The sequence below is a fragment of the Trachypithecus francoisi genome, unplaced genomic scaffold (assembly GCF_009764315.1).
Source record: "Trachypithecus francoisi isolate TF-2019V2 unplaced genomic scaffold, Tfra_2.0 Lachesis_group9, whole genome shotgun sequence".
Classification (NCBI taxonomy): Eukaryota; Metazoa; Chordata; class Mammalia; order Primates; family Cercopithecidae; genus Trachypithecus; species Trachypithecus francoisi.
This window is the reverse complement of record NW_022681474.1, coordinates 19769561-19789673: the sequence shown is the minus strand read 5'-3', so window position 1 is coordinate 19789673 and position 20113 is coordinate 19769561. Positions and strand designations below refer to the sequence as shown.

Genomic DNA, 20113 nt, shown 5'->3' with positions numbered 1-20113 from the left:
TATATTCTTTTTTTTTTTTTTTTTTGAGACACAGTCAGTAATGGTGCCATCTTGGCTCACTGCAACCTCCGTCCCCAGGGTTCTAGCAATTCTTCTGCCTCAGTCTCCCAAGTAGCTGGAATTACAGGCAGCGTCCACCACCACGCTTAGCTAATTTTTTTTTTTTTTTTAAGTAGAGATGGGGTTTCGCCATGTTGGCCAGGCTGGTCTTGAACTCCTGACCTCAGGTGATTCAGCTGCTGCAGTCTCCCAAAGTGCTAGGATTACAGGCATGAGCCACCACTCCCAGTTCTTTTTTTTCTTTTTATTCTTAAAGCTTTGTAGACATTTTATTTTTTCCTCTATTTTGTGAAGTGAATCTTCGTTTTCTGTCTTGCATTGTTCTTATTCTTCCTTTTCTTCACCATCCCCTCCACAAGTTAATAACTTTATTTCTCTTTCAGATTTTGGCTCTGTCTTTTTCCTCTGCTTTCTGGGATGGCTTCTCAAATTTGTCTTCCATGTTACTGAATTACTTTTCTGAAGTGTCACTTCTCTGTTGTGCTCTATCGAAAACAGTAAATTGGTTACATTTTTTATTCTTTACAATTATTTTCTTCTCTCAGCCTGAAACTTACTGTATCAGTTTACATCTCAGAAAGCATCTAAATAGCCTTTTACATCTCACTTTCTATTTGTTATTTTGTGTTTTCTTATATTTCCTTGAGACCACAAAGGGAATGTTTTCTAAAGATTTCTTGTTTCTTGTAGTTAACTGTTTTTCAAAAGTAGGATTCTTCTCTGCATTTTAAGAGCAATAGCCTCCTCCTACATTATAGAATATTTTCATAAGTTTTGTGATTTTTTTTGTTTGTTTGTTTTCAACCTAGATGTCCTCAAGTGAGGAGTCCTCTGTCCCACTGTGCTTATCAGACTGGAGGACTTAGGACTTCTTGCTGTCCACCTCAGGGAATAAAAGATTTCCCTTTTTACAGCACTATGGATACCAGAGCCATATACCCCCTTAAACAAATCTCTGAATGTTTAAAGTTTGAGTTTTTTTTTTTTTAATTGTGATAAAATACACATAACATGAAATTTACTGATTTGAATTTATGGATACCACACCCCAAAGCTATCTCTTGCTCTCATGCCTTAGTTTCATGACTGTTCAAAGTACATGTATTTATAGGTGATCCTGGTCACCCTGACCTGCTGCTGCTGCCAGGAATGGTATCTGGCAAATGTCATCTAAAACCCTGGGAGGGCTGGGCCCACTGGGCTGTCCCAGTATCCACCATCTGCAGGGTGCAATGGCCGATTGACTCCCTTTCCTGTTTCCTTTCATTCTTTCAGTGTTGCTGTATAATGTAATACAATACAATAGAATATAATGTAATCAACATGTAATCTCAAGAGGATGTAGGAAGAGAGAAATGAAGGGGCACTGGGAACACAGGCACCCAAGTAGCCCTTTCTGCCTCAGGCAGCAGATCCTTTCCTGTGTGGGAGAAGCTACCTGATTTTCCAGTTGGGGCAGGCTCTCTATTCTTTGGAAAAGAAAGGCAGACAGTGGGAGGAGAATCAAAACCTCTCTAGTTTTTTTCTCCCTGGACCTGGTCTGGTTCTGAGGTGAAAATTTACATCAGCTGCTGGTAATTCCTCAGAGTGGGTCCATATTTGCTCTTGTTAATAATATCTCTTCCCCAAGCCAGATAAATTTCTGAAGCAGCTGATCTGTTGCCACCAAATGTGCGCTTGTCATTTTGTGTAGACCTGTGTCTGTTCGTAAGAATGTAAATAGTCTGGAAGAGAGAAAATCAGGCACTGTTTACTCTCTGCTGTCTTATATTGAAAGTTGTAATAATGTTTTATTCGACATTTTTTGTTGTATATGTTCACAATGGGATCATAACTACAGGCTTCAGAAAATTCAAGATGAGTGTGAACTAGAGCTTGAAAAAAGAAAACTAAACCTAACTCTAGAACACTTGATTTTTACCCTTTTACCCCTTTCCTCTCCACCCCATGCTCCAAATAGATGAAGGCTATTGGATTTTACGTCCGAGAGCAATAAAAGCTTTTTCACTGTTGTGTCTTTGCTTTCTGAAGTAATGATACTAATATGTGTTCTGATTTTAAAAATTCAGAATGCTATAAAGTTGCCTTGAGTCTGGTTTCTGAAAGGCTTTGAAAAGAGGCTTTACATCTTACATTCTGCTTCTTTTTCCACTTCCTAATTCCATCTTAATTGCAACCCTTCTCTTTAAAGACTCAGAGGGGTTTCTCCCCAGTCTCTGTTCTGATGTGACTTGCTTTTCTCTTTGCCTTCCCTGTTTGGAAATGGGTTTCACATTTGCTTCCCAGGTTGACATTTTTCAGTGTTTTCATTCTCTGTCATCTCTCCGGCTGCTCTGCTCTGGAAAAACTGTCAGGTGCAGTTGTCCAGGGCAGCTGACCCAGGTAGAGGGCTACAGAATATGGGCTGCAGTCACCCCTGAGCTTCTATGGGTGTCTTTTCACATGGACAGGAGAGCCAGAGAGAGCTTGAAGGACACAAAGAAATGCCCTGCTATTGCCTTTTCTTTGTGGACTGGGTAGAGGAACAGGGCAGCAGTTCATGAAGAAATGGTGTCTGAATGACCCACCTCCCATTTCAGAGGTTGTTGGAGGTGGAATTTTATTTTCTGTCTCACTCATATAACTACTACTTACTTGACAGCACTTCTGTTAACAAAGAGGCTGGTAAGTTTCTTTTTATGACTCACGAGGCAACATTCGGCAGACAATACCACTTACACACATATGTCAAAGCAAAGGTGGTTTCCCTGCAACAAAAATCAAGACTTTCTTAGTGGGGTAGTGTTGTCTGGTCTTGTCTATTAATTCAGTGTCTCCTTATTAGACACTTCCTTTAAGGCAACAGACATTGGCATAAATTTGAAAGAAGAAAAAAACCTGACTGCCCAGTGGAGGCAGGAAGGATATCTTTGGAGGGGTGGTTATAGAGAAACACAGACATTTTGGCATATTAGGTGCTAACGCTGGAAATAATGAGACCAGAGGCTTGGTTACAGCAGAAGGGATATGAAAGGAAGAAAAGGAAAGAAATATATCCCCACTTCTGCAAGGTACAGTGATTCCTTTTAGAGTCAGTAGTCTTTAGCTTTTCTGTGATCTAAGGGTGCGAGAGTTCTGTAATCTCTCATTTGCAGGGCAAAAAGAGAAGCCTATAAAGAACCTCTGATGTTTTGGTAAACATGAGAAAGGTGCTCTTTTTTCCCCCGATGTCTTGTTTTATAGCTTCCTTTGCCATTAGGAAGATGGCCATTGCTGTAGTATATTTATCTACATACACTTAGAGGAGTTTAGCTTGTCCAGGGCAGCTAAGCCCATCTTTTCTATGTCCTCAGATTTAAACAAATTTATTATTATTTTTCACCAAGTACTAAGAATGATTTGTACATGCTGTAGATAATCAGTCATTAATTCTCAGGAACATTCATATCCATGGGCATAATTATTTCTAAAGATAATTTTATAGGGCACAACCTGTGCTTTTGCAGTTATTGTAAAATAATTTTTGTTATCTTGCTAGTTATTGTTGTTATTGTAAAATACACCAAAAGTCTCTACCGTATAATTTTTAAATGCAGCATTCCAAGAAATTGAGGTTGTAAAGAGACCATTAATTTTGCAAATGATTAAAGTCTCTCACTGGTTGCTGGAACCTCTGTTGGAATGCTGTCTTTAGAAGCTATATTTGGATTCCACATATTCTTTTTTTGAGATTAGAGCCCCTTATTTCCTAACTCTATAAAATAAATGTGTGATTCCAAAACCTGGTGTTTGCCAGGTATCTTCTAAGGCTATAATATGTATTTGATAATATTGTTGGTACTTCGCTATTTCAGGAAGACACCTATATCCTACATATTTATATTTGCCAATGTTGCTTTACTGTTTGCACATTAAGTTGTGGGCATATTTTTGTGTTTTTGAGCTGGGAGTTCACCCAACACACCATATTCACTTTGGGGATACCAAAGTATTTATGCTTCCTATATCTAGGGAATATTATACATGCAATAGATTGTAGTTCTGGGAAGTCAGAGCCTTGTCTATCTTTTTCACCACTGTACCCCAACTATAATCCAGAATAGCAGCTTTTTGGGATTTGAGTTTTGTTGCCTTGTCTAGGTTTTTGGAGGTACCCTTTACCATGTTGTATTACAGGATAGACAGATAGTGAGATTTACGTGATTAAAATAGTCCGAGTTTACAGTTGTGTGCTTATGTGTGAGCATATAAAACACAATTTTCTAATTGGAAGAGGATGATTTAAACCCGCAGAGTTGAAAGCCCATATCTACAATTATTTCTTAAAGGAAGACTGTATATTAACAAAAAATTTGAATACCAAGCTGGTATGAAGTCTTATGATATTTGTACTTAGGAGAATTTTTAAAAATAAACTATTTGGAGATTAATGATCACATATCTTTTCAGTCAATGCTAGCACTCATTTCTGTAGGATTTTGAACTTTCTTTGAAAAGCTACAGATCAATGGAAACTTTGTATAGAAATGTAACTTTAGAAAAATAATGATTTTAGAAAATGCATCTCCAAGGCAGAAATTAGTGTTACTCAGATTTACGCTGGGCTGCTGCTAGAGGATCCTTTTGAAGAAAAATGGCATATTCTAAGCTAACAAGTGTGCACATAAATTTTTTGATTTTATAGTATATTACTACTCACATATGTGAATAGTAATATTGGTTTCTTGGGCTGGTTTCTTGGAAAAAGCTGTAACAACCTGGAAAATATTGCATTTACCAAACATTGCCCACTGTATATGGTTTCTTCCATTTTCCTTAAGAGCGTGTTTTGGCAGAATGAGACACATATAACATTTTAAAAGATTGTTTTGGCCGGGTGTGGTGGCTCATGCCTGTAATCCCCGCACTTCAGGAGGCCGAGGCAGGTGGATCAAGAGGTCAGGAGTTTGAAACCAGCCTGGCCAACATGGGGAAACCCCATCTCTATTAAAAATACAAAAATTAACCAGGCGTGGTGGCAGGCACCTGTAATCCCAGCTACTCGGGAGGCTGAGGTAGGAGAATTGCTTGAACCTGGGAGGTGGAGGTTGCAGTGAGCCCAGATCATGCCACTGCACTCCAGCTTGGGGGACAGAGCAAGACTCCATCTCAAAAAAAAAAAAAAAAAAAGATTGTTTTATATTATCTTTACTATAAAAACAATAAAAATTAGAGCTTGTATTTAGGGCCAATTTCAATGTGGAATTTTCAAATAAATCTTTTTAATAAATGTAATTTTATTGAGTTTGACAGATTCTTTCAAATGACAATTAAATTAATTAACGAATTTAGAGGTGGGACTTCCAGATGGTGGAGCGAGGATAGTTTTCAACAAATGGTGCTGGCACAATGGGATCTCTATAGGCAAAAAGATAAGTTTAGATCCCGGGGCTGGGCATGGTGGCACCACGCCTGTAATCCCAGCACTTTGGGAGGCGGAGGCGGGTGCATCACCGGAGGTCAGGAGTTCGCAACCAGCCTAACATGGTGAAACCCCGTCTCTACTAAATACGAAAAAATTATCCGGGTGTGGTGGCTCATGCCTGTAATCTGAGCTACCTGGGAGGCTGAGACAGGAGAATCACTTGTACCTGGGAGGGGGAGGTTGCAGTCAGCTGAGATCATGCCATTGCACTCCAGCCTAGAAAACAAGAGCAAAACTCTGTCTCAAAAAAAGAAAAAAAAAGATAAGTTTAGATCCTTACTTTACACCCTACACAGAAGAATGGTTTCCACATGGATCACAGACAAAAGCTACAGACATAAAATGTCAAAAAGAAAACATACAAGAAAACTTTTAGAACCTTGAATCAGGCAGAGTTCTTAGATGTGGCACCAAAAGCATAATCGACAAAAGAAAAATTTGATAAATTATATTTTTCCTAAATTAAAAAAATAGTTTGTGCTTCAACAGACACCATTAAGAATATAAAAAGATAAGCCATTGACTGAGAGAAGATATTGGTATATCATACATCCAATAAAAGACTTGTATCCAGAATATGTGAAGCACTCTTCCAACTCAATTAACAAGAAGACAAACCCAGTTTAAAAATGGGCAGAGTTGAAGACCTATCTTCAGCAAAGAAGATAGATGGCTAATAAGCATGTGACAAAATGTTCAACATCAGTAATCATTAGGGAAATGCAAACCAAAACCACAATAAGATACAACTCCATGCCTTTTATAGTGGCTTTTGTAGCAATGCCACCGTGACATGGAGAAAGCTTCCTCCCAAGGTTAGCTTCTACTGCCAAAGATCCTGACAGTGGTTCTTCAGTGGGATCACAGAAAGGTTTATTACTCACTTAGGGAGGAAGTTCTGGGTTAGGGTTAGAGGAGGATAAGAAGTTTTAGAACAGGGAGATTGAATAGCCGGTGCAGTGCACAGGAGTTTTGTCTACTCCTTATGAATCTATGGATAGCCCTAAGACCTTGAGGCAAAGTTTTACATTTGAGAAACTATTACAAATTACATTTGAGGCCTGGCACGGTGGCTCACACCTGTAATCCCGGCACTCTGGGAGGCTGGGACAGGTGGATCACTTGAGGTCAGGAGTTCGAGATCAGCCTGGCCAACATGGTGAAAGTGAGCTGAGATCACGCCACTGCACTCCAGCCTGGGTGACAGAGCAAGAATCAGTTTCAAACATACACACACACACACACACACACAAAACAATAAAACAAAACAAAAAACAAATTACATTTGAGAAACTATTGAGTTGAGAAACTATTACAAAAGTGATTAAAAATCAGTATCCCTTTGCCTCCAGGAGTTGTGGAGTAATTTCCTATTGCTTATAGTTATGAAAGCCATGGGCATTGTTATCCTGAATCCCATAGTTATTCCCTATTCAAATTGCTGTAATGGAGTGAAGTCAGAGTCGGCATCCAGTTTAAGATTGTTGGCACTGGGAGTTTATTTAAGATCTTCCTTTCCTTGTTGGAAGATCCACATAGTTCAAGGGAGTGTTGAATCTTTGTTGTACAATTGAAAATACCTCCATTTATGTTCATGCACTTTGTAGGAACAGCTGCATGGATATTTTATTGCTCTAATGATTTCTAATGAGCCATTTCCTCCTGGGAGATAACCTCAGCATGCCTGGTAGTGATACCTCTTCTTCACGTGCAGTTGGCCTGGGAGTCGCTCAATCCACACATGAGTAGTGGGGGTAAAGTGAGCCTTGTTAGGATTGTGCAGGAGGCGACAGACATGGGGGGGAGATGAGGCTTAGAGATTGCTGGCACTAAATCAGACATTCATGGAGGTCCAAGTGCAACTACTTTGGAAAAGAGTTTGGCAGTTTCATAAAAAGTTAAACATAGGCTGGGCATGGTGGCTCATGCCTGTAATCCCAGCACTTTGCTGAGGCTGAGGGGGGTGGATCACCTGAGGTCAGGAGTGTGAGACCAGCCTGGCCAACATGGCAAAACCCTGTCTCCATTACTAGTACAAAAATTAGCAGGGTGTGTTGGTGGGTGCCTCTAATTCCAGCTACTCGGGAGGCTGAGGCACGAGAAACACTTGAACACAGGAAGCAGAGGTTGCAGTGAGTCGAGATTGCACCACTGCACTCCAGTCTGGGCAACACAGAGAGGCTCCATCCCCACCTCCAGAAAAACAAAACAAAACAAAACAAAAAACGAAGAGACAGGAGGAAGAAGCCCAGAAAGTAATAATGCATGACCTGTAAATCATATGTAGTGAGATGTGTAAAAAGCTGAATACCTGAAACTTGAGATGTGAATCTGAAAAGCTGGAAGAGGAAAATTCTATCTCAAGAAATGAAATTATCATTTTAAATGAAGAAGACAGCATTTTCAACTTGAAATTAAGTAGAAACCGTAAAACTGTAAAAAGCTGTAGTTTGGAAGGTGGTTTGTGTTTTTTATTTGCCATAATAGGTCATCTTATGGAGGCTGTGAAGCACCTTTTGGGTAAGGCAGTTTGAGTCAGTGACCAACACACTGGATTGAATAAAGAATTGTTAACTCTGAAAATGTGACTGAATTATATGAAGAGACTCAAAAGGTAAGAGTTATTCTAACAAGGCCTGTGCAGTATTCTCTTGGTGTCAATCCCTTTTCCTCAAAGATAAGAGTTTGCCTTTCCTTTTAGTACAGAGGAAGTGTCTTTTACATGGGAATTTCATCTTTTGCTTTTAATAAGTACCACAAAGGTCAAAATGATTTTCTTTGTTATCTTCTGGTTTCCAAGTGTCTTTACTTAAATAGTCAGTAAGACAGAATAGCTGAGGAGTTTTGGAGAAAGAGAGCTTAGCTGAGAGAAAGATAAAGAGGAGGAGGTGTAGGAAGGGAAGGGAAAGGCTTTGGACCGGAAAGGCTCAGCTAGCTCAGAGGCAGTCTGTGAGTCCTGAATGTGTTTTGGAGCCTTAAGATACCAATTGAGATATGTGTCCTATTTGGACTATGATTTTATAGGTGCAATTTTTTTTTTTTTTTTAGTTTAGTTTTCAGTAAAACAGACTTTTTGAATGATCTCCATAATGTTTGTGTATGTTACCAGCGGGGGTCCCAGAGCAGGAGCTATACTGGCATGCCTTTGAATTTTGAGAGCCCATTTGTAAATAAATTTATCTAGGTGATTCGGTTTAATGCCGAATACACAAAAGCCAAATTGTGGAGTATAAAGTACATACTTATCAAGAAAGATGATAACTCTTCTCCAGTGGGGAAAAGTCTCTGTAACCAGGAGGGGAAAAACCCCTTTCTAAACACGAGATCTCATAACCAGGAGGGGGAAAGACCTCTCATAACCAATTCCCAAATAAAATCAAGCTCAGTAAAATAAAATAAAATAAAACAGAGAGTTTAATCCAAGAGAGATTCACCAGGCGGTAAAAGAGGCAACCTACAGAAACAGGGGGACAGGGCCAGGCATGGTTACACCTGTATTCCTAGCACTTTGGGAGGCCGAGGTGGGTGAATCACGAGGTCAGGAGTTTGAGACTGGCCTGGTCAATATGGTGAAACCCCATCTCTACTAAAAATACAAAAATCAGCCGGGTATGGTGGTGCCCAGCTACTCAGGAGGCTGAGGCAGAAGAATTGCTTGAGCACGGGGGACAGAGATTGCAGTGAGCTGAGATTGGGCCACTGCACTCAAGCCTGGGTGACAGAAGAAAGAAAGGAAGAGAGAAAGAAAGAAAGGGAGGGAAGGGAATGAAGGGAAGGAAGGGAGGGGAAGGAAGGAAGGGAAGGAAGGGAGAAAGACGACAGAAAGAGAAAGAAAGAAAGAAAGAGAGAGAGAGAAAGAAAGAAAGAAAAGAAAGAGAGAGAAAAAAAGAAAGAGAAAGAAAGGAAAGGAGGAGAGAAAGAAGAAAGAAAGAAAAGAAAGAAAGAAAGAAAGAAAAGAAAAGAAAGGAAAAGAAAACAAAGGTCCAAGGGGCCTGAATGTGGATACCACAAGCCATAGTTCCTGGGCCAGTTGTTGATCTCTCCAAGGTAAGTCTGCTTCAGACTCCACTTCTGACACCAAGTATGCTGAAATCAAAGTAAAATATAGAGAGAGTCCAGGCATGGTGGCTTACCCCTGTAATCCCAGTACTTTGGGAGGCCAAGCCAAGAGGATTTGAAGCCAAGTGTTCATGACCAGCCTGGGCAACATAGTGAGACCATGTCTCTATAAACTAAAAATTAAAAAATAAAATAAAATTAGCTGAGTGTGATGGCACATATGTAGTCCCTACTACTCGGGAGGTTGAGGCAGAAGAATTGCTTGAGTCCAGGAGTTCAAGGCTGCAGTGAGCTGTGACTGTGCCACTGCACTCCAGCCTGAGGCAACAGAGAGACCCTCCCTCAAATATATATGAAATACGTATGAGAGAGAGAGAGAGAGAGAGAGATGACTCTGTCAGTGAAATGGTTATTTATTTATTTATTATTATTATTATTTTTGAGATGGAGCCTTGCTTTGTCACAGGCTGGAGTGCAGTGGAGCGATGTCCGCACACTGCAACCTCTGCCTCCTGGGTTCACGCCATTCTCCTGTCTCAGCCTCCTGAGTAGCTGGGACTATAGGCGCCCGCCACCTCACCCGGCTAACTTTTTTGTATTTTTAGTAGAGACGGGGTTTCACCGTGTTCGCCAGGATGGTCTCGATCTTCTGACCTAGTGATCTGCCCGCCTCGGCCTCCCAAAGTGCTGGGATTACAGGCGTGAGCCACCGCGCCCGGCCTAAGTGAAATGTTTTATTTGGGAATCACAGAATTGCAATTTGGGGCATACACACAGATGGAGTGGTCTTGGGTATGCCTGAAGAACAAAGAGAAAGTTGGGCGTTTGTATTAGTTAGCTTTCACGCTGCTAATAAAGACATACCTGAGATTGGGCAATTTACAAAAGAAAGAGGTTTAATGTACTCACAGTTCCACGTGGCTGGAAAGGCCTCACAATGGTGGTGGAAGGTAAAAGGCATATCTCACAGGGTGGCAGACAAGGGAAGAGGGCTTGTGCAGGAAAACTGTCCTTTATAAAACCATCAGATCTCGTGAGACTTATTCACTATCATGAGAATAGCACATGAAAGACCTGCTATTAATTCAATTACCTCCCCCCAGGACCTTCCCACAACAGGTGGCAATTAAAGATGAGATGCGTGTGGGGACACAGCCAAACCATATTAGAGTTTTATCAGTAAGAGAAGTGTTACGTATTGTTTAGAAAGAAACCTCATTGGCACTATAGAAGGTTTTGGGAGCTGGCAAGCTCTGACTGGTGAGTGACCGTGGTAAGTAAAACTAGTCTTAGAGTCGCAGCAGGTGATTCCAGCAGCTGCTAAGTAAAACTCATCTTAGGGTTACAGCACATTGTTTTGGTAGCTGGGTTTGTGGATAATTTTTAAAGCAGGTGCTATGTGCAGAGTGCTTTTCCCCCCGCTGGTCCCTAGACTCTGATTTATTTGGGTATGGCAAGAATCACCCAATTCACATAATCAGCTTTCACAGAAGTAAAGTTTTGTCGTTGGGATATGAGAGGATGTAACTATTTTTGAAGAGCACCAACTTTTAACAAGTCTCGTTAGGCAATCCACGTTGTTATTAAAAATATCTTGAGGTGAGACACAGACAGAATGGGCAAATTTTTCCATTAATATTCAGATTTCTTGCATTGCCCTCCATTTTATAAGCAGCTCAAGTCAGGGCTGAAATGCTGTGTGTTTAAGATAGAGAATAGTCACCCAAATGGGAGTCCCTGTGATGTGTGGGACTTACACAAAGACATTGTGTCAAGCTCAATAGAACCAAGGAAGTTTAGCAATTATTCAACTGTTACTAAGCACCGGGTTTCAGCAGCTTTGTATGATTTCATTTAATTCTCACCACAACGTTATTATGTAGAACTGGTAATATTCTCATTTCACCAAAGGAGAGGCCATGACACAGAGAGGTCAGCAACTTGTCCCAGGCCACAAAGCTGAAGCCTGTGCTCCTCATGGTCTTTGCCCTCATGGGAATTAGGCTCCAGATGGTGAAATGGAGATAAGTTGCAGTGTGTCTCATAGGAAATGGAGATGGAGCTTTCTGGACATTTAGGGGACTTGGAAGAAGGAGATGAGCACATGTGACAGGCTTTTGGGGACAGAGGGCCTTGGGGAGACCTGGAGGTGATGGAATTTGGTCTAGAAGCCACATACCATACTGAGAAGCAAGAGACCAGCTCAGATCTTTGAATCTCTTCAGATTATAAAGTCAAACTTAATGAATTCAGATAAGCAGCAGCAACAAGGAATGCAGAATAAGCCAGGCATGGAGAGGTCAGCTTCAGGGGGCTTTCCAGGGGCTGGCATCCCCCTGGGTGTAATTCAGGCCCCAGGCCATTTTTGAAAATAACCTGGAGAGCTTTCTCAGCATGGGAGTCCTTGCTGAGTCTGGGAGCTTGGAGCTGCCCCAGTCTGTGTGGGTGGGTCGGAGAGTCTGTGCCCAGCCTTAAAGGTGGAAGCTGGTGTTCTAGTGGCCACCTCCAGAAAGTTGCCCTCTCGTGGCACAAGAGAAACCATAAACCATGCCAGTGAACGTGCACTGAGGCCTCATTATTTACTTTACCCAAGTTGCAGTTAACCAACTCAGTTTCCCTTTCCCGTGTGTGTGTGTGTGTGTGTGTGTGTGTGTATGTGTGTGTGTCCTCCCAACACCTACAGACACAGGTTCAGGCTATATTTGTGGGATTGTACTGTACTTTCAGGAAGGTCCGGGGAATAAGCACATCTACCTCATTCACCCTGAGTTTCATTAAGAGCAAGTCCCCTAAGAAAAGAATGAATTTATATCCAAAGATTCTATCCCGACTCACTCAAAAAGATGATTTTCTTTTCTTTTGAAAATATTCTCAGCACAGTACTGACTCCAGCACACAGTCAAAAGGTTATTAATGACTTCATTCATCCGTTCAGTGGATATTTATGCTGCAGGAAACCTGTGCTCTTATCTCAGAGCCTGGGTACCAACAGGGTGGATATGCAGGTGGTACCTAATTTGATTGGGTAAAAACATCCTTCTTTCCTTAGGAAGGCAGGTGCTAGGTCCAGCTCTGTAGTGTTTGTGGCAAAGCACATCAATTGCCGAATCTTTGAAGATTTTCTGAGACTCTGCCCTGGTCAGCCGGAGTTTCAGAATCTGTGGACATAGTCCCAAGAAAGCATCTGTCCCTGCTCCCAAGGAGTCCCCCATCTAGAGGGTGGGAAGCAGCATATGTAATGACCATTCTGCATAAATGCTGTCCTTGAAATATGTCTAGGCATGAAGAGGGGATAGCCCAAGGGAGAGAAGCCAGGGGAGGCTAAACAGGTACAAGTGCCTGTTTTGAGTCCTGAAGGATAAGTAGAAATTCCTTGAGCAGGCAAGAAGGGAAAAAGACCTTGGCACCACATCTAAAGGCTTAAGGATATAAGCACAAGATGGGTTTGTGAAGCTGAAAAATCTCTCGGGATGGTTGGGTCCCAGGATATGCATTGAAGACAGGTGAATGTGAGGCTGGAAAAGTAGATAGGGGGGCTACAAAACAAAGGGGCACTCCTTGCTAAATAATTCAGGCATTATCTCACAGGTTTTGGGACTTTATTGAAGGCTTTTCAGGTGGACGACCTGATGAAGTCTGTAATTTGGAGAGATGACTGGGGCTGCAGTGAGGCAGAGCTGATGTTCGGCCAGGATGGCCATACCAGTTTTTAAAGTGCCGAGAGGGCTGCAGCCCTGAGTCCCGGCTGCACTGCCCCCAGCCCCTGGCCCTCCTTCCAGGGACTCCAGAGGTGGATACCTGGTTGAGCGGGTGTCTGCACAGGGGAAGTGCCTACCATGGGCCCAGCATCTGTTTCTGATCAGTTGGGGGTCTATCATAAACATTAAGTATTATTATGTTTATATTTTTGTTAGTTTGATGGGCGAAAATGGTATCTGTTTTAACTGGAATTTCCTTGATTACCAATGGTTGGATATTAAAGCTGTATCTTAGATCTTTAATCTGGCGAATGAATTAGTGATGCCCTGTGATTATTTTTTTGGACCACAGGTGTTTAACAATTATTTAAGCAAGGGTGTGTGTGTGAGTAGCAACTTGATATAGATGTGTCACGTGTGTTTAACAAGCTGATATAAAAATGTGTTATTGGGCCGGGCGCGGTGGCTCAAGCCTGTAATCCCAGCACTTTGGGAGGCCGAGTCGGGCGGATCACGAGGTCAGGAGATCAAGACCATCCTGGCTAACAAGATGAAACCCCGTCTCTACTAAAAAATACAAAAAAAAAAAAACTAGCCAGGTGAGGTGGCGGGCGCCTGTAGTCCCAGCTACTCGGGAGGCTGAGGCAGGAGAATAGCATAAACCCGGGAGGTGGAGCTTGCAGTGAGCTGAGATCCGGTCACTGCACTCCAGCCCGGGCGACAGAGGGAGACTCCGTCTCAAAAAAAAAAAAAAAAATGTGCTTTTGTCCTGTTGAGGAAAGGTATAGGTTATTTTTTTCCCCCAGATTTAAAATGTTCATTAGTTTCCTGAGTCACATAAAGAAGCCATAGAAGTTGGGATGTGACCTGTCATTGGTCTGTTATTAGAGAAACTTCAGCCAAATTAAATTTAAAGGAGTTTAATTGAGCAACAAACAATTCATGAATCGGGCAGTCCCCAGAATCACAGCAGATTCAAAGAGACTCCAGGGATGCCTCATTGTCAGAGCAAATTTATATACAAAACAAACAAACAAAACAACAACAACAACAACAAACAAGGAAGTGACACACAGAAGTTGGCAGTGAGGTACAGAGACAACTGAGGTGGTTACAGGTTAGTGTTTGTCTTATTTGAACACAGTTTGAACACTTAGCAGTCTATGAGTGGTTGAAGTATAGCTGCTGGAATTGGCCAAGACTCAGCTATTGTTACAGGCACATACTTCTAAGTTAGCTCTTCAATCTTGTCTGACTATTAAGCTAGGTTACAGCTCTTCCACAAGGACCCTAATATAGAAGTGCAGAGTCCTCAGGCCATATTTAGTTTTCTTTAACAGGTCTCACTCATCTGTTTCCTTGAGCCATTAAGTAGGATCTAAATCAGACACCAATGTGGCGTCAACTCTTTGAAAAGCTGAAAAGTGTGTTTTATCATTGTCTGTGAGCTCATATGCAACTGCATTTGTTGGCTATATTTTTTCCTGCTAGCACGTTTTTAGCATAAAGGTCATAAACTGGCAATAATAATGTATCATAAACGCAGGCAGTCTCTTGAAATTCACATTCATACACATTACATCACAGCAAATCCGTGGGGTGGAAAAGGACCTTCTCCTCCTGTCTGCTCAGATTGTTGTAATTGCCTCAGAACTACTGTCCTCTTCCAGAATCTATTCTCAAAACAGCACGCTGAATGGTCCTTTTAAATACATACTCCATCCTGTCGCTCTCCTCCAGTGACTCCTCAGTTCACTCAGTGAAGGCCCAAGTCTTTTCCCAGGCTGGTGAGTCATTAAAAAATCTGGTCCCCACTGCTTCTCTGACTTCATCTCTTTCAACTCTCCTTGCTCACTGTGTTCCAGCTGCATGGAACTTCCAGCTATTTCTAGAACATGGTATGCTCTGGCACCTTGTCTCCAACAGTGTTCTCTGCCTGGACCAAGGGTCTTTCATGAGCATCCCCCAGATACCCACCTAGTCTACTTCCTGCTTCCGGTTTTCGGCTTCTGGCTTCTGGCTTTCTGTCTCTCCCTTCAGACTCCACTCTTAAACTTACTCTCTGTTTCCTCTTTCTTTGCTCTATTTTTTCCTGTATCACTTTTCATCATATGACACCACATATATTTCACAGTACTTGTTCTTATCTATCTCCTCCCACTAGGCAGCGAGCTCCATGTGGACAGAGATGTTTGTCCGTTTCATTAACAGTTGTGCCTGGAATACTAATGGCATATAGTAGAAACTGACTATTTGTTGGGCAAATTCCTTTTTTTTTTCCCCCAAAAGAAGACCATGAGGCACAGAGAAACTGCAGTGATTTGCCTAAGGTCACACAGCTAGTAGGTGTACAACTTGGGACTTGAACCCAGGATGCCTTCCTGCAGGGTTGTTTTTAGGACAGAGAGGATCTCACGCTGGCTTTCTGAATTCTTTCCTTGTTTTTGCAGCGGGCTCTGTGTTGTTGTTCTAACAGTTAATGCTTTTTCTACCATAGCCTGGTTGGGCTATATTTTTCAGAAATCCAAATAAATCTATATTACAGTCACACCCTCCCCCCCCCCCTTTAAAACGAAACTTTTATTCACTAAAATAACTGCTTTCGAATTGGTATATCATTATTCCGGTCACACTTTGAAATGATGTGCTTAAAATACCTTTAAAACAGCACTGTGAAGACATTTCTTTTATATAAATGTTACAAATGTGGTTCAAAAGACCTGCCCTGACTTTCTTTCCCTTACCCTCCATCTCAGGGTGGGAGCTACCTGGTCCTCGGGTGCCTTCCAGCCGTCCTCAGCTGCTGGTTCTCATGCTCATGTCGGCCAAAGGTGGCAGCCCTTGGGGCAGTCTGCTCCACAGCTGAGAAGGAAAGAAAAAGACAAGAGCAAAGGGCTTTTTCCTAATGAGGCTTTGCCTTTGTAGTTGAAAAGGAAATCCCTACTCAAAGATTTCTGCCTAAATCTTTTTAGCCATAAGTGTCACACGCTCAGCCTTGGCTTCTGGAAGTCTAGAAAGATAAATGTCTCGCTTAGTAGCCTGTGTATTGAAGGCAGGCAAAGGAAAGGGGTTTGGGAATGGCTTTGGGCCACTGTCTGCCACAAGAGGGAGCCCCCGATCACACTGAGCAAGTCTTTCATGTAACCTTAATAAGAATATAAAAGGAATAATCAGCAGAGTAAATAGACAACTGACACAATGGGAGAAAATATTTGCAAACTATGCATCTGTCAAAGGGCTAGAATCCAGAATCTACAAGGAACTCAAACAAATCAACAAGAGAAAAATAATCCCATCAAAAAGTGAGCAAAGGACATGAATAGACAATTCTCAAGACATACAAATGGCCAACAAACATAGGAAAAACTGCTTGACACCACTAATCATCAGGGAGATGCAAGTTAAAACCACAGTGAGATACCACCTTACACTGGCAAAAAACGACCATTATTAAAAAGTCAAAAACAACAGATGTTGGTGAGGATGTGGGGAAAAGGAAACACTTAGACACTGCTGGTGGGAATGCAAATTAGCACAGCTTTTATGGAAAACAGCGTGAAGATTCCACTAAAAGTGGATCTACCATTCAATCCAGCAATCCCACTATCAAGTATCTAGCCAAAGGAAAAGAAGTCTATATGAAAAATACACAACCACACGCATGTTTATAGTAGCACAATTCACAATTGCAAAGATATGGAACTAACGTAAGTGCCCATCCAATGAGTCGATAAAGAAAATGTGGTGTATATACACCATGGAATACTACTCAGCCATAAGAAGGAACAAAATAATGTCTTTTGCAGCAACTTGGATGGAGCTGGAGGCCATTATTCTTAGTGAAGTAACACAGGAGTAGAAAACCAAAAACTGTATATCCTCACTTATAAATGGGAGCTAAGCTATGAGTATGCAGAGACATACAGAGTGGATATAATGGTCTTTAGAGACTCAGAAGGGCTGGCCAGGCGCGGTGGCTCAAGCCTGTAATCCCAGCACTTTGGGAGGCCGAGGCGGGCGGATCACAAGGTCAGGAGATCGAGACCATCCTGGCTAACACCGTGAAACCCCGTCGCTACTAAAAAATACAAAAAACTAGCCGGGCGAGGTGGCGGGCGCCTGTAGTCCCAGCTACTCAGGAGGCTGAGGCAGGAGAATGGAGTGAACCCGGGAGGCGGAGCTTGCAGTGAGCTGAGATCTTGGCAGTGCACTCCAGCTTGGGTGACAGAGCGAGACTCCGTCTCAAAAAAAAAAAGAGACTCAGAAGGGGGAAGACGGGAGGAGCGCTAGAGAGAAAAAAACTACACATAGGTACAATGTACACTACTCAGGTGATGGGTGCACTAAAATCTCAGAATTCACCACGTACAATTCATCCATGTAACAAAAAAACACTTGTACCCCAAAAACTACTGAAATAAAAAAATTTTAACAAAGAATATAAATATTTGGAAGAGAAGGGATGCTATAGAAGAAAGGTACCAGATGCTAAATGAAGCTCCAAATGGTAAAATGTGAAGTACAAATAGAAGTTGAAAAAGTAAGGCCAGTCATGGTGGCTCATGCCTGTAATCCTGGCACTCTGGGAGTCTGAGGTGGTCAGATCACTTGAGCCTAGGAGTTCAAGTCGAGCCTGAGCACGTAGTGAGACCCTGTCTCTACACAAGATGCAAGAATTAGCTGAGCATGGTGGTACACATCTGTAGTTCCAGCTATTCTCAGGAGGGTGAGGTGACAGGATCACCTGAGCCCGGGAGGTGGAGGTTGCAGATTTCATGGGCACACAGGGAGAAACACACAGGGAGAAAGTGAGAGGGAGGAGAGGCAGTTGGAAGGGCTCGAGGAAAGAAGCCGCTGAGCTGTGTCTCCAGGGAGGAGCTAAGCAACCATCCAGGTAGAGGAAGAGGCGGCCAAGCAGAAGGAACAGCAAGTAAAAGAAAAGCTGATTTCATGCCACTGCATTCCAGCCTGGGCAACAGAGTGACATCCTGCCTCGAAAACAGAAAAGAAAAATAGAAATAAAAGGTAGAAAAAGTACTGAGGAGTATGTGGGGGTGTTGGTGGTGGGGTTAGTCGTGGTGATGATCTATTATATCCCTAAAGTGAAAAACTCGCAGTATAAATGATTAAGCGATCATAAATTCTAAGGGTAATTGATGTAGTCCAAAATACGAAGCCAAGTTTTAAAGAGATCTATCTACTAATACTGGATATAAACCAACAGGAGGAGGGGGCACAACAGAACAAAACACAAGATGTTAAATGAAGCCCCAGATCGCGCTTACCGGATGTGCTACTAATATCATCATGAATCCCCCTACACAACAGGAAGGGGGTGTGGCGGTGCAGCTCAGGCCACAAAAGCCACATAACATGTTGACAGCGTTCAACCCCCATTCATTTCTCAGGTTATCACAGAATGACTTCTGCCCCACCTACTGTTCTCCCAGCAGGCTTTCTGCTGAGATGGTCGGCATCGTAGCCAACAGGTCTATCCTTGCACTACTTGCTTCCTCGAATTTGACCACGGCTTCCACTTCACACTGGTTTTCTCCTTGGACTCCCATGATGCCAGCTCCGTGGCTGTCCTCTGCTTCTTGGTGCCGCTCTTCACCTTCCTGTCCCCTTTTCTATCAATTCAGACACATTCTTCTCTCTGGCCTCTGTGCACTTTTACTTGCTGTTCCTTCTGCTTGGCTGCCTCCTCCTCTACCTAGCTGGTTGCTTAGCTCCTCCCTGGAGACACAGCTCAGTGCCTGCTTTCCTCGGGAAGCCCTTCCAATGGCCTCTCCTGTCTCTAACTTTCTCCTTGTGTGTTTCTTCACATAGGTCAGTATCACGCCAGTGTCGACTGACTCTATTTGCCCACTTCTTGGGCAGATTGAGAACAATGCAACAGCAGGAACTACCCATCATTTTTGTATCTCCAGGATTTATGGAGTGTCATATATCAAATAAAAATAAGAATTTGCTACATCAGTAAATGAATGAAAGTATTAGGGTTTGTAATGTACTCTACAGACAGGAAGCCATCAGCAAGACAACTAAGGAGGAGGACAGAGTGTGGGGAGGGGAGGGGAAGGGTCGATGGCGGCTGCACCAGGACACACCCAGCTGGGTGCTTGGCACATATTATCTGCTTATCATCACAGCAACCTATGGAATACATGTTCAAGTTTTTATGTGATAGCATTTAAAGAAATTGAGGGAGATTTGGTCACTCACTTTAGTGAGGAAATCTGCTAGGGATAATACTAGAAGTTAATAGGCCTTAAAATGAAGTCAAAACAATGTCTCAAAACGCTCTGACAATATACACGACGATCTTCTTTCTTTTTCTTCATACAAACAGAAAGACTCGTGTACTTCTTGCCTACTCGAACTCAGAGGCAAAAAGAGAAAGTGCTAGTCAGGGCTGTCCTCTTTTCATCAGCAAATGTGTTTCCATAAATCCAAGATACCTGGCGATTTCCGATAGGCCATTGCTCCTGCTCCTTCAGGAATAAAGGATGAAGTGCAAGGCATCCCCTTATCAATAGACAAGTGTCCAATGATTGCCTCTGTGAGACTGAGTCTGACTTCAGTTCTCAATATTGTCTTTTTTGGAAACCCCTTGTCATCCTGTCCCTGGAGAAGAATGTCCATGTATATCAGGACTTTGACTGAATTCACATTCAGCTGCCATCCTCAAGTTCTTGTTTTCACTTGACTGTCTCCTTGATCTTGATCTATAGATGGAAATCCCATCACCTTCTCCTCTCTAACTGCGAGGCAGCAAAGACAAAGCTGCTGATTGTTCCGTGGCTTCGGCTCATGCTGTGATGGTGCAGCGTACTTTGAAGAGGCCTCTTCC

At 42.4% G+C, this 20113-nt stretch overlaps 1 protein-coding gene and 1 long non-coding RNA gene across 3 annotated transcripts in view; one reads left to right on the top strand and one right to left on the bottom strand.

Moving 5' to 3' along the window:
* The window catches only part of ST8SIA6 (ST8 alpha-N-acetyl-neuraminide alpha-2,8-sialyltransferase 6), a 138108-nt gene that overhangs the window by 6998 nt on the left and 110997 nt on the right, over nt 1-20113 (top strand). The window lies entirely within an intron of this gene.
* On the bottom strand, nt 327-18920 carry LOC117082177. The gene is made up of 3 exons (XR_004436506.1): nt 18546-18920; nt 2695-2807; nt 327-545 (listed from the first exon to the last, which is right to left on the bottom strand). It is a non-coding gene; the product is annotated as an uncharacterized LOC117082177 (long non-coding RNA).